This window comes from Ranitomeya imitator, chromosome 7 (assembly GCF_032444005.1).
Source record: "Ranitomeya imitator isolate aRanImi1 chromosome 7, aRanImi1.pri, whole genome shotgun sequence".
In the NCBI taxonomy this organism is placed as follows: domain Eukaryota; kingdom Metazoa; phylum Chordata; class Amphibia; order Anura; family Dendrobatidae; genus Ranitomeya; species Ranitomeya imitator.
The window spans coordinates 10809412-10824467 of record NC_091288.1 but is presented as its reverse complement, the minus strand read 5'-3'; positions in this window follow the sequence as shown (position 1 = coordinate 10824467).

Below are 15056 nucleotides of genomic sequence, written 5' to 3'. Positions count from 1 at the left end.
ACGCAAATACCAAGAGGCAAAATCTACGATGTATTCGCAGTCATCTAAACCTATGCTCGGACTATATCCAACAACTTCACAACTCCAGACATACACTAGGAGCATATCTAACAACGTCTCATCTCTAGACCAACGCTCGGACCATACCTGACAACTCTTCACCTGCAGACCATTGCTGGGTCATATCTAACAATGTCTCATCTCTAGACCAACGCTCGGACCATACCGGACAACTCTTCACCTGCAGACCATTGCTGGGTCATATCTAACAACGTCTCATCTCTAGACCAACGCTCGGACCATACCTGACAAGTCTTCACCTGCAGACCATTGCTGGGTCATATCTAACAATGTCTCATGTCTAGACCAACGCTCGGACCATACCTGACAACTCTTCACCTGCAGACCATTGCTGGGTCATATCTAACAATGTCTCATCTCTAGACCAACGCTCGGACCATACATGACAACTCTTCACCTGCAGACCATTGCTGGGTCATATCTGACAACGTCTCATCTCTAGACCAACGCTCGGACCATACCTGACAATTCTTCACCTGCAGACCATTGCTGGGTCATATCTGACAACGTCTCATCTCTAGACCAACGCTCGGACCATACCTGACAACTCTTCACCTGCAGACCATTGCTGGGTCATATCTGACAATGTCTCATCTCTAGACCAACGCTCGGACCATACCTGACAACTCTTCACCTGCAGACCTTTTCTGGGTCATATCTGACAACGTCTCATCTCTAGACCAACACTCAGACCATACCTGACAACTCTTCACCTGCAGACCTTTTCTGGGTCATATCTGACAACGTCTCATCTCTAGACCAACACTCAGACCATACCTGACAACTCTTCACCTGCAGACCTTTTCTGGGTCATATCTGACAACGTCTCATCTCTAGACCAACACTCGGACCATACCTGACAACTCTTCACCTGCAGACCTTTTCTGGGTCGTATCTGACAATGTCTCATCTCTAGACCAACGCTCGGACCATACCTGACAACTCTTCGCCTGCAGACCTTTTCTGGGTCATATCTGACAACTTCTCACCTCCATTAGGAGCTGTTTTCTATGAGACGACACATTAGTCGCTTCCTTTCGAGTCACAGCTCCGATGGGATTTTCCATGTAAGTGACTGCAATATGCCGTGTATAACATTAATAGTTGCTTGTGCGATCAGCCGCCGGATACAAGAACTCTGCGTGACCTCGGCTGATGCAGATGAAGAATCGGAGCCGGGTTTCCAGTCAATGACTTATTTATAGAAGCTGACGCACATGAAAGAGAAAACGCCGAAATGTACATAAAAGACTCCAGAGACTGAGAATTTCCCTTTTAGTTAGGAAATCCCAAATACAGAAGGCGTTCCATCATCTCTGGAAAGATTGGGAATGGAACGTTGTTTGCTCCAGAAAACAAGACGCAACGATTGAAAAGAACTGGAGACATTTCGCCGTCCTCCAATCACTGAGATGCCATATATAATGATGTGGGACTTTTCACTCAGGGGCCCAAGAGGTGAAGAGGGCCACATCCACCCCCTAAGCAGCTGCGATTTTTGCATTTTTATGATCTCTTGGGCTGCAAAGTGCGCATATATTGTTCGTGCACAGGGGCCCTTTTCTGTCTGAGTCTGCCCCTGGTAATAAGCTGATCGCTGAGCTGTGATGATGGCGGCGAACTCCTGGCGGCTCATCTGGTCCTGGCAGCAATTTCCACTCATTCAAAGAAGCATTCAGAAATTCTGCAGCTGCTTATGAGGGGAAGATTTGCATTTTTCTCCATTTTTGCATTTTCAATGCATCATCCGTCTTGATGTTCGGAGGTGTTATACAGGAGCTTGGAGCTACTTTATTCCTGCACAAGAGAAAACAAGATTTCAGATATATGGCTTTCTTTAAAAGGTTTGTGTCATTATGTACAGCGGAGAAATAAGTATTTGATACGCTGCCGATTTTGCAACTTTTCCCACCTACGAAGAATGGAGGGTTTGTAATTTTTATCGTACACTTCACCTGTGACAGAAGGAATCTAAAAATAAAATCCAGAAAATCACATTGTATGTTTATTAAATAATTAATTTGCATTTTATTGCATGAAATAAGTATTTGATCACCGACCAACCAGCAAAAATTCTGCCTCACGGACCTGTTAGTTTTTCTGTAAGAAGCTTCCTACTCTGCACTCATTACCTGGATTAATTGAACCTGTTTGACCTCGTTACCTGTATAAAAGACACCTGTCCTCACACTTAATCACACTCCAACCGCCCCACCATGGCCAAGACCAAAGAGCTGTCTAAGGACACCAGGGACAAAATTGTAGACCTGCACAAGGCTGGGATGGACTACAGTACAATAGGCAAGCAGCTTGGTGAGAAGGCAACAACTGATGGCACAATTGTTGCAAAATGGAAGAAACACAAGATGGCTGTCAGTCTTCCTTGGTCTGAGACTCCATGCAAGATCTCGCCTCTGGAAAGGATGATTCTGAGAAAGGACCGGAATCAGCCCAGAACAACACGGGAGGACCTGGTCAAAGACCTGAAGAGAGCAGGGATCACAGTCTCACACATTACCGTTAGTAACGCACTATGCCGTCAAGGTCCCCCTGCTCACACCAGCACATGTCCAGACCCGTCTGAAGTCCACCAATGACCATCTGGATGATCCAGAGGAGGCACACGGGAGAAGGTCATGTGGTCACATGAGACGAAAATGAAACTTCTTGGTATCAGGAAGAAGGATGAATACAATCCAAAGATCACCATCCTAACCGTGAAGCATGGTGGGGGAAACATCATACTTTGAGGGTGCTTTTCCTGAAAGTGGACAGGACAACTGCACCGTATTGATGGGAGGATGGATGAGGTCGGATATTCAGAGAGACAGTAACTCTGGATATAGACTTTCCTGCTCTGTTTTTTTTTCTATTTTTTGCTGCTACAAATTTTTGGAAAAAATCAAGATTTCATCTATTTTTCTTTCGATAATGTCCATAAGATTATATAGGATTCTGAGATTTGAAGATTAAAAAAACACATTGTACTAAATCCTATGAGACAATTCTCATCTGCTTGATGTATCCGCGTATCCCAGTGATTATGAGGATGAATGTAGAGCGCCAAGTAGCAGCCATGACGGGTCGATGAAATGAAGAGCTATTGTGGCCTGTGTGAGGCTCTTCGTCAATTACCGTGTTAATAAGTTCCTGGAAACGATTGAGCGGCGGGAGAAGATCTACGTGTTCGTTCGCTAATATCTGTTCCTTAATGGGGACGTTCACCATTACAATGAAGTTACGGAACATCAGCGTCCATGATGTATATGCAGGAAGGGTTAATGGAAGCCGGGATGTGACAATAACGAGCGTTGGGTCATCAGGCCTAAGAATGAGTCATTAACGAGCTGCTAATGTCGTCAACGCCAATAATGATCACATTTACTATTCTGCGTCCCTCCCCATAAGACACGCGGAGCAGTCAGTGGGAGTCACGTAGACTGCAGTGATGTACACCGAAAAGTCTGCCATCTAGCATCGCTTGTGTGTGCAAATGGAAGCAGGTGCTAAGACAACCTGCAGCATGGAAGGGGTTAATCATGGAAAAAAAAATACCTGCCCTCGTCTTCATGAATTCCCTGTTACAGTTCGGTTGCTACCTACATGGTAGCACTGAGTGTCTAGTTGACACATTTTTTGTAGTAGAGCCATTAAGTATCAGACAACACCTTGTTACAGACAGGTATGGGACCTGTGGGGGCATTCACTGTCATAGTAACTATGTTCAGCCTCCACTAGGGGGAGCTCACTACATTCAAATTTATACAATCACCTCTAGGGGGAGCTCACTGCATACAGATTTATACAGCCACCACTAGGGGGAGCTCACTACATACAGATTTATACAGACACCACTAGGGGGAGCTCACTACATACAGATTTATACAGCCACCACTAGAGGGAGCTCACTACATACAGATTTATACAGTCACCACTAGGGGGAGCTCACTACATACAGATTTATACAGTCACCACTAAGGGGAGCTCACTACATACAGATTTATACAGACACCACTAGGGGGAGCTCACTACATACAGATTTATACAGTCACCTCTAGTGGGAACTCACTACATATAGATATATACAGTCACCACTAGAGGGAGCTCAGTACATTCAAATTTATACAGCCACCACTAGGGGGAGCTCACTGCATACAGATTTATACAGACACCAACGGGGGAGCTCACTGCATACAGATTTATACAGCCACCACTAGGGGAAGCTCACTACATATAGATTTATACAGTCACCACTAGAGGGAGCTCACTACCTACAGATATATACAGCCTCCAAGGGAGCTCACTACCTACAGATATATACAGCCTCCAAGGGAGCTCACTACCTACAGATATATACAGCCTCCAAGGGAGCTCACTACATATAAATATATACAGCCACCACTAGAGGGAGCTCACTACATACAGATATATACAGCCACCACTAGGGGGAGATCACTACATACAGATTTATGCATCCTCCACTAGGGGGAGCTCACTACATACAGATTTATACAGCCACCAAGGGAGCTCACTACATATAGATATATACAGCCATCACTAGAGGGAGCTCAGTACATACAGATTTATACAGCCACCAAGGGAGCTCACTACATATAGATATATACAGCCATCACTAGGGGGAGCTCAGTACATACAGGTTTATACAGTCACCACTAGGGGGAGCTCACTACATACAGATTTATACAGCCACCACTAGGGGGAGCTCACTGCATACAGATTTATACAGCCACCACTAGGGGGAGCTCACTACATACAGATTTATACAGCCACCACTAGAGGGAGCTCACTACATACAGATTTATACAGCCACCACTAGGGGGAGCTCACTGCATACAGATTTATACAGTCACCACTAGAGGGAGCTCACTACATACAGATTTATACAGCCACCACTAGGGGGAGCTCACTACATACAGATTTATACAGCCACCACTAGGGGGAGCTCACTGCATACAGATTTATACAGCCACCACTAGGGGGAGCTCACTGCATACAGATTTATACAGTCACCACTAGAGGGAGCTCACTGCATACAGATTTATACAGCCACCACTAGGGGGAGCTCACTACATATAGATATATACAGCCATCACTAGGGGGAGCTCACTACATACAGATTTATACAGATACCACTAGGGGGAGTTCACAATATACATACAATGTATTCACCTCCTCCCTTGGCTTTTTTACCTATTTTACTACATTACAACCCATGAATAAATATTTTTTGTAATGTGATTTGTGTGTGACGCATCAGCACTAAATAGTCTAAGTTGGAGAAGTGAGAAAAATATAGACAAACATTAAATTTATAGGATCAAATAACTAGCAAATGGCCTGTGCATATGCATGAACACTTTTTGCTATTAAGGCCCTAAAAGATTCTGGTGCAAGCAATTACTGACTTTAGTGGGGGAGGGGGGAGTGAATAGTTATACACACTGAAGTTTTCACTTATTTTTTCCTATTTGTTGTTTGCTTCAGAATACACAGAAAACCAAATGTCCACAGTTCTATACATGTTCTTTACATGAACTAATGCAAACCCTAAAAAAACAACAACAGTGAAATTCCAGGTTGTGAGGTGGCAAAGAGGGAGAATGCAGGGGGGTGAAAACTTTCACAAGCCGCTGTAGTTTCTCAATTAACTGCTCTATAGGATATTTCTACTAATGTATTTCTTCATCTATTTCCATTGCGTCTTCAGTGTTTCTTTTCTCTGGTGCTGGACGCTGCATCATCAGATCGAGATCCGGACCCTGGACATAAAATCTGTGGGGTCCGTACACTTGATGGAGGGGTACGGTGTGGAGCAGCCCTTAAAGGGGTTGGGCCTATAGGAAGAGCTGGGGCTTATGAAGAAAACTCATGCTGCGTGCCTCCACTAAAATGGAAATATATTTGAAGCTTATTTCAAAACGTTGACAAGTGGGTAGTAATATACGTAACAATATATGTAATGATATATGTAATAATACATGTAACAATGTGGCATTACCCTGTATTACTAATTACGGGATTCCTGCCGTCCGGCGCTGTCCCATAATTAGGAGGATGGTCTCATCCTATATATGAGGTGGGGGAGGGGCGGCAGATTGGACACAATGATATAAGACCTGTGATTTTGCTGCATGCCCTGTAGAATAGGATGACTGCGCCTGTTACACTGTATCTCTCGTTGACACACGGTTTAGTTAACCAGCTAATTACTAATGAGTTGGTCGTTAATCCTGATGGTGATTGGACGACGAGGTGACAGTAATTATTAGATGAAGGATAATGGTGACCGATCCTCTGCCTCCATCCGAAGGTTAATTGTATGTGAGACCACCAGTAGCCTATTATTAATTAGTGCGGCCAGCTTTTTCCGTGCGCCGTCGCTTCCTTTCTAACCTGTAACGATTGATTGGTGATCGTTAGTAAGACGCATAATTGCCGCTAATACCTCTACACCTTAATAAATTAAAGGAGAACTCCAGACATAACAAAACAGGGACACAAACCTGGATACTGCCGCACAATGACAAATATTACAAGGTCCATACGATTCAGCCATCCAGTGGCCATTTACAGTTCCTAAAAGATACTAACCTAGAGAACATATAGTGCTGATTTCACACTTTTCGGTACTTCCCACGCAATCATGTCATTAGGTAGCCAAAAAATAAGATTCATATAATAATGCCAGAAATACCGCCATATGGCATTGTGAAGGCGGCACATGCTTGTCCTCAGTCTGCTGTTCTGTGTTGTCACTTATAAACCTGCTGCCACCACTAGAGGGAGCTAAGGAGCTTCCTGCATACTGGTTATACACAGTCTGCACTCAGTAATGACACAGTCTGCGGTCAGCTCCTGGGCTCCCCCTAGTGGTGGCAGCAGGAAGTGAGAGTGTTATTATGTGACCATGGAGGGGATTTAGAGATGCTGAACAAGCGACCCCCAACCAGTAAAAGACAATCACATTTTTATCTTTTGCTGAAGGCCCGGGTCGGCATGTTACAGAAGATTCCTCACATGATAGAAGAGATATAAAGAGGCCGTTTCTGATTTTTTTTTTTTTTTTTTGTGCTGATCTATGATCATAAATTGCAATGTCGTCCTTGCAACGGCTATAAATGTGATTTCTCCATATTCCGCCACAGATGTATCGCAGTTCCCTTCTTGCTCGGAGCAGATTTACACACCGCACATCCAGCAATCTCTCATTTAATGTGATTTATGATCTTATCCGGAACATAAGTGTTACATAGAGAGAAAATACACAATCCAGACGGAAATACAACCGGGGGGAGATAAATCCTGACTCCGAGGGGCTACAGCTTCTGCTAAGGAACAGACTCTGGGGGAAATGTAAAGGATTGTGACTTAAAGGGAAACAAACAACAAGACACAAAGCAAAACTTTATTTCTAAGTTTCCAGGGAACTCCAAACTGGAAAATCTTAAAATGCGCCAAACTTATCACAGGAGTCACTGCTGGCGACTAATCTGGTGCATCTTTAGTCACTTTAAGCCTCGCCTCTTTTCACAAAGCCACTCCCCATTGTCATATGAAGTGCAAGAAGTGTCTAAATTGCTTAATAAATGGGTGGACGGCCTGGACTACAGTCAACGGCATTAAAATTCTGGTTCATTGTTTTAGTAAACCTCCCACAGACCCACACGATCTTTTGTTTTAACATTCATTTCAAGGAGATTTTTAATTTTGGCAAAAAAAAGCAACTAATCATTGTAAGAGCTCAATCACACATGTTAAATGTTCGGTCCGAGAACTGTCCATGAAAACTACATACAGCACTCGCACAAATGTTATCCAATGGGGCAGTGCGGAGCAGCGATTTTCTTCTCTAGCCTTTCCCGGGTCCCAATGGATCAGTGCGGAGCAGCGATTTTCTTCTCTAGCCTTTCCCGGGTCCCAATGGGGCAGTGCGGAGCAGCGATTTTTTTCTCTAGCCTTTCCCGGGTCCCAATGGGGCAGTGCGGAGCAGCGATTTTCTTCTCTAGCCTTTCCCGGGTCCCAATGGGGCAGTGCGGAGCAGCGATTTTCTTCTCTAGCCTTTCCCGGGTCCCAATGGGGCAGTGCGGAGCAGCGATTTTCTTCTCTAGCCTTTCCCGGGTTCCAATGGATCAGTGCGGAGCAGCGATTTTCTTCTCTAACCTTTCCCGGGTTCCAATGGATCAGTGCGGAGCAGCGATTTTCTTCTCTAGCCTTTCCCGGGTCCCAATGGATCAGTGCGGAGCAGCGATTTTCTTCTCTAACCTTTCCCGGGTCCCAATGGATCAGTGCGGAGCAGCGATTTTCTTCTCTAACCTTTCCCGGGTCCCAATGGGGCAGTGCGGAGCAGCGATTTTCTTCTCTAACCTTTCCCGGGTCCCAATGGGGCAGTGCGGAGCAGCGATTTTCTTCTCTAGCCTTTCCCGGGTCCCAATGGGGCAGTGCAGAGCAGCGATTTTCTTCTCTAGCCTTTCCCGGGTCCCAATGGGGCAGTGCGGAGCAGCGATTTTCTTCTCTAGCCTTTCCCGGGTCCCAATGGATCAGTGCGGAGCAGCGATTTTCTTCTCTAGCCTTTCCCGGGTCCCAATGGGGCAGTGCGGAGCAGCGATTTTCTTCTCTAGCCTTTCCCGGGTCCCAATGGGGCAGTGCGGAGCAGCGATTTTCTTCTCTAGCCTTTCCCGGGTCCCAATGGGGCAGTGCGGAGCAGCGATTTTCTTCTCTAGCCTTTCCCGGGTCCCAATGGGGCAGTGCGGAGCAGCGATTTTCTTCTCTAACCTTTCCCGGGTCCCAATGGATCAGTGTGGAGCAGCGATTTTCTTCTCTAACCTTTCCCGGGTCCCAATGGGGCAGTGCGGAGCAGCGATTTTCTTCTCTAACCTTTCCTGGGTACCAATGGGGCAGTGTGGAGAAGCGATTTTCTTCTCTAACCTTTCCCGGATCCCAATGGGGCAGTGCGGAGCAGCGATTTTCTTCTCTAACCTTTCCCTGGTCCCAATGGGGCAGTGCGGAGCAGCGATTTTCTTCTCTAATCTTTCCCGGGTCCCAATGGGGCAGTGTGGAGAAGCGATTTTCTTCTCTAACCTTTCCCTGGTCCCAATGGGGCAGTGCGGAGCAGCGATTTTCTTCTCTAATCTTTCCCGGGTCCCAATGGATCCGTGCGGAGCAGCGATTTTCTTCTCTAACCTTTCCCGGGTCCCAATGGGGCAGTGTGGAGAAGCGATTTTCTTCTCTAACATTTCCCGGGTCACAATGGGGCTGTGCGGAGCAGCGATTTTCTTCTCTAACCTTTCCCGGGTCCCAATGGATCAGTGTGGAGCAGCGATTTTCTTCTCTAACCTTTCCCTGGTCCCAATGGGGCAGTGTGGAGAAGCGATTTTCTTCTCTAACCTTTCCCGGGTCCCAATGGGGTAGTGCGGAGCAGCAATATTCTTCTCTAGCCTTTCCCGGGTCCCAATGGATCAGTGCGGAGCAGTGATTTTCTTTAACCTTTCCCGCGTCCCAATGGATCAGTGCAGAGCAGTGATTTTCTTTAACCTTTCCCGGGTCCCAATGGGGCAGTGTGGAGCAGCGATTTTCTTTTCTAACCTTTCCCGGGTCCCAATAGATCAATGCGGAGCAGCGATTTTCTTCTCTAACCTTTCCCTGGTCCCAATGGGGCAGTGTGGAGCAGCGATTCTCTTCTCTAACCTTTCCCAGGTCCCAATGGGGCAGTGTGGAGCAGTGATTTTCTTCTCTAATCTTTCCCGGGTCCCAATGAGGCAGTGTGGAGAAGCGATTTTCTTCTCTAACCTTTCCCGGGTCCTAATGGGGCAGTGCGGAGCAGCAATATTCTTCTCTAGCCTTTCCCGGGTCCCAATGGGGTAGTGCGGAGCAGCGATTTTCTTCTCTAATCTTTCCCGGGTCCCAATGGATCCGTGCGGAGCAGCGATTTTCTTCTCTAACCTTTCCCGGGTCCCAATGGGGCAGTGTGGAGAAGCGATTTTCTTCTCTAACCTTTCCCTGGTCCCAATGGGGTAGTGCGGAGCAGCGATTTTCTTCTCTAATCTTTCCCGGGTCCCAATGGATCCGTGCGGAGCAGCGATTTTCTTCTCTAACCTTTCCCGGGTCCCAATGGGGCAGTGTGGAGAAGCGATTTTCTTCTCTAACATTTCCCGGGTCACAATGGGGCTGTGCGGAGCAGCGATTTTCTTCTCTAACCTTTCCCGGGTCCCAATGGATCAGTGTGGAGCAGCGATTTTCTTCTCTAACCTTTCCCTGGTCCCAATGGGGCAGTGTGGAGAAGCGATTTTCTTCTCTAACCTTTCCCGGGTCCCAATGGGGTAGTGCGGAGCAGCGATTTTCTTCTCTAATCTTTCCCGGGTCCCAATGAGGCAGTGTGGAGAAGCGATTTTCTTCTCTAACCTTTCCCGGGTCCTAATGGGGCAGTGCGGAGCAGCAATATTCTTCTCTAGCCTTTCCCGGGTCCCAATGGATCAGTGCGGAGCAGTGATTTTCTTTAACCTTTCCCGCGTCCCAATGGATCAGTGCAGAGCAGTGATTTTCTTTAACCTTTCCCGGGTCCCAATGGGGCAGTGTGGAGCAGCGATTTTCTTTTCTAACCTTTCCCGGGTCCCAATAGATCAATGCGGAGCAGCGATTCTCTTCTCTAACCTTTCCCGGGTCCCAATGGGGCAGTGTGGAGCAGCGATTCTCTTCTCTAACCTTTCCCGGGTCCCAATGGGGTAGTGCGGAGCAGCGATTTTCTTCTCTAATCTTTCCCGGGTCCCAATAGATCAATGCGGAGCAGCGATTTTCTTCTCTAACCTTTCCCTGGTCCCAATGGGGCAGTGTGGAGCAGCGATTCTCTTCTCTAACCTTTCCCGGGTCCCAATGGGGCAGTGCGGGGCAGCGATTTTTTTCTTTCACCTTTCCCAGGAACCTGTGCTCTGCAGGACTTTACTCTGCCCTACTCAGTGCAGGTAAGTACGCCTGCGCAGGAGGGCGACGCCGTGAATACTGTGTGGATGATGCAGGGATATGTCATCCACATGAACCAAGGAGGAGAATGGCATCGCAAGAAGGGAGGCGCCAGAGCAAGACAGCGAGACCCCTCGGACCGGACCACCCCGCAGGTGAGTATAGAGGTGCTTTTCTTTTGTTGCCCTCGGTTCGGGGGCAGATATACAGATACATTATAGAATGCGGTATATGAGGGCTGTATATCGGCCAAACCTGCTGACAGTTTCCCTTTAACACCATATTGATGTGAAGAAACAAGGAGCCATTCTACGACGTGTCCTTGTTTATGGGCTTGTTGTGATGGATCAGCGCATGCGCAGGTAACTGCTATAAACCTGAACTGCGACTGATACATTGTAACAAACAAATAATAAACAAACTGAACATAATCACTGGGAATAAATAAAGCAGCAATCTGTCTCTGTGTTGTGTCTCGGCTTCGTCTTCTGTTCCTGGTTTCGTTACATTACATGATATTTTTGCAATAAATTGCATTTCCAGAACACCAGATGCCAGGACTGGATATTGCCCTTACATTTAGAAGGACCCAGTAATAAAAGCCTCCTACATGGACCAGTGGGTGCTGGGTGCTACGAATACGTGACATCCCAGAGGCCATAGACATTGCCTCCCAGCTCTACACAAACCCTGAACGGCGCATGAATCAGACAAGTATTATTACAAATGCATCATTAAAAACTGCAAAAGAGCAAAGAAGCGAGACGTCTCAGCCCGTCTGCGAGAAGTGATTAGATGTGTCAATGCGGCCATGATGGATTCATGTGCCCGGCGCGGCGGAATGATGAGATTGGTCTGTTACATGCCCCGATGAATAATCAGCGGCTCCGCGGGCATCAATAGGCCGAGATGAGGGCGATTGGCTTATTCGGATTGACAACGTTCGGAGATCACTGACGTGTGATAAATATCTGGCCCGATCACCCACTTGTTAAAGGGCCGACGCTCTCATATTTTCACAGCGGTTTATTAAAGAGGATTTCCAGCTTCTAATCTGGCGCTGACTTGATACATAATGACATCGCTAAACAGGCAGATTATATATACCGACAAACATAGGGTCCAGGGGCTAAAGCCGGGGAGCCCCCCAGTAACAAGGACGTTTTGTTGTCGGTTTTTTCCAAATTAATTGTATAAATAATTATTTTCCTCTTACAATTAATAATTGGGCGTTAGATCTAGAGCAGAAGCAGCAAAGGGGAAGTAACGAATAAATCATAGATATTGGGTTCACTACACTGAAAGGGAATGTGTCATTAGAAAATTACCTATTAGTTAAATCCGTCTTTTTGTGTTAAATGTTTTGGTTTGGCAATTTTTTTCATATCAGTATCTGTATTAAAACTTAAAAATAGAAATCTTGCAATTCTCGCACTGGCCACTGGGGTTATTCTAGATGGTTTCTTAAAGGGAACCTGTCACCCCGTTTTTTCAAGAAGAGCTATTTTGGAGCCTTTATTCCCCACCGAGTTCGCATCTCGGCTGCAGGAAAATGGCCGCCGCGATCTCCATCTGCGCACGCGCGGCATCCCGTGGCCATTTTCCTGAAGCCCCGGGAAGCCGAGAAGAACCATCTGCGCACGCGCGGCCTCACAAAGATGGCCGCGCCCACCGATAAACGTCTGGATAGCGCAGATCACGCTATTTTCCTTGAAGCTGCGCAGTGGATTCGCCACTTGGACATGCGCACACCACTACGCCACCAACGGAGATCTGGGGGAGAAACAGCGATGTCACCACGCCCATATGACCTGAGCAGCGTGAGTGACAGCCCAAAACGGCGAATTTACAAAGGTATTTCGGCAGCATAGGTGGGGAATAAAGGCTCCAAAATACACTAATGTAAAGCACAGCTCTGCCCCTATTTAACGCTATTTTTAGCTCTTCTTGAAAAAACGGGGTGACAGGTTCCCTTTAATGATGTTCCAGGAAATTCACATGTACATTAGCAACCAGACTCTGAGCATGTGCAAAGTAATTGTGAAGGAAGGGGGGGAGGAGGTGAGCTGTGACATCACCTATTGTGAATGGTGGATCCTGTGTTATCTACTGTATATAGAGGTGTTATCAGTCATTGTACAGGAGGAGGAGGTGAGCTGTGACATCACCTATTGTGAATGGTGGATTCTGTTATCTACTGTATATAGAGGTGTTATCAGTCATTGTACAGGAGGAGGTGAGCTGTGACATCATCTATTGTGAATGGTGGATCCTGTGTTCTCTACTGTATATAGAGGTGATATCAGTCATTGTACAGGAGGAGGAGGAGAGCTGTGACATCACCTATTGTGAATGGTGGATTCTGTGTTATCTACTGTATATAGAGGTGTTATCAGTCATTGTACAGGAGGAGGTGAGCTGTGACATCATCTATTGTGAATGGTGGATCCTGTGTTCTCTACTGTATATAGAGGTGATATCAGTCATTGTACAGGAGGAGGAGGAGAGCTGTGACATCACCTATTGTGAATGGTGGATTCTGTGTTATCTACTGTATATAGAGGTGTTATCAGTCATTGTACAGGAGGAGGAGGAGAGCTGTGACATCACCTATTGTGAATGGTGGATCCTGTGTTATCTACTGTATATAGAGGTGTTAATCATTATGCTTCTGATGATAATTAAGCTGCTGTAAACTATTCTTCTTGAAATGACAGTAAGTTTCCATAGGCCAGTGTGAAAGTTGCAGATTACTTTTACTTATTTTTAATAAATATAGTAATTTAAAAAAACACCTGATTGTAAACTAAATATCCCATGGTGTGAAACTTTATTCTCAGTGATGTCACCTCTGACCTCTGGTGATGGATAGGAGACATTCTCAGTGATGTCACCTCTAATGATGGATAGGAGGCATTCTCAATGATGTCACCGCTGATTTCTGGTGATGGATAGGAGGCATTCTCAGTGATGTCACCGCTGATCTCTGGTGCTGGATAGGAGGCATTCTCAGTGATGTCACCTCTGATCTCTGGTGATGGATAGGAGGCATTCTCAATGATGTCACCGCTGATTTCTGGTGATGGATAGGAGGCATTCTCAGTGATGTCACCGCTGATCTCTGGTGATGGATAGGAGGGATTCTCAGTGATGTCACCGCTGATCTCTGGCGATGGATAGGAGGCATTCTCAGTGATGTCACCGCTGATCTCTGGTGATGGATAGGAGGCATTCTCAGTGATGTCACCTCTGATCTCTAGTGATGGATAGGAGGGATTCTCAGTGATGTCACCGCTGATCTCTGGTGATGGATAGGAGGTATTCTCAATGATGTCACCGCTGATCTCTGGTGATGGATAGGAGGCATTCTCAGTGATGTCACCTCTGATCTCTGGTGATGGATAGGAGACATTCTCAGTGATGTCACCGCTGATCTCTGGTGATGGATAGGAGGCATTCTCAGTGATGTCACCGCTGATCTCTGGTGATGGATAGGAGACATTCTCAGTGATGTCACCGCTGATCTCTGGTGATGGATAGGAGGCATTCTCAGTGATGTCACCGCTGATCTCTGGTGATGGATAGGAGGTATTCTCAATGATGTCACCGCTGATCTCAGTGAAGTGTAGGTGATGTTCTTATTCTTACTGTTTGGTGCTGATATTACTGATTCTTCTGCGCCATTTGTGTTACACTTATATAACAGATGTGATAATGTAATGAGGAATTGTTGGTCTTAACCCCTTTCGTGCTGGTGACCTCCAGGTTCTCGCATTCATCTTCTCACCTCTTTTCTCACATGTTCACTTCCCAGATGATTAGGATTCAGTGTTTGTTTCACCTCCTGGTCTCAGTATAATGGAATATTAAGTATTTTACTGTTTTATTGCAGCTTCTCCGGGGAATTATCACTCGGATTATTATCCCCCTGCAGACTTCGCTCGCTCGCTGCAGGGAATCTGTGTGAGGACAAAGAAACCAAAGACAAACAAAAGAAACAG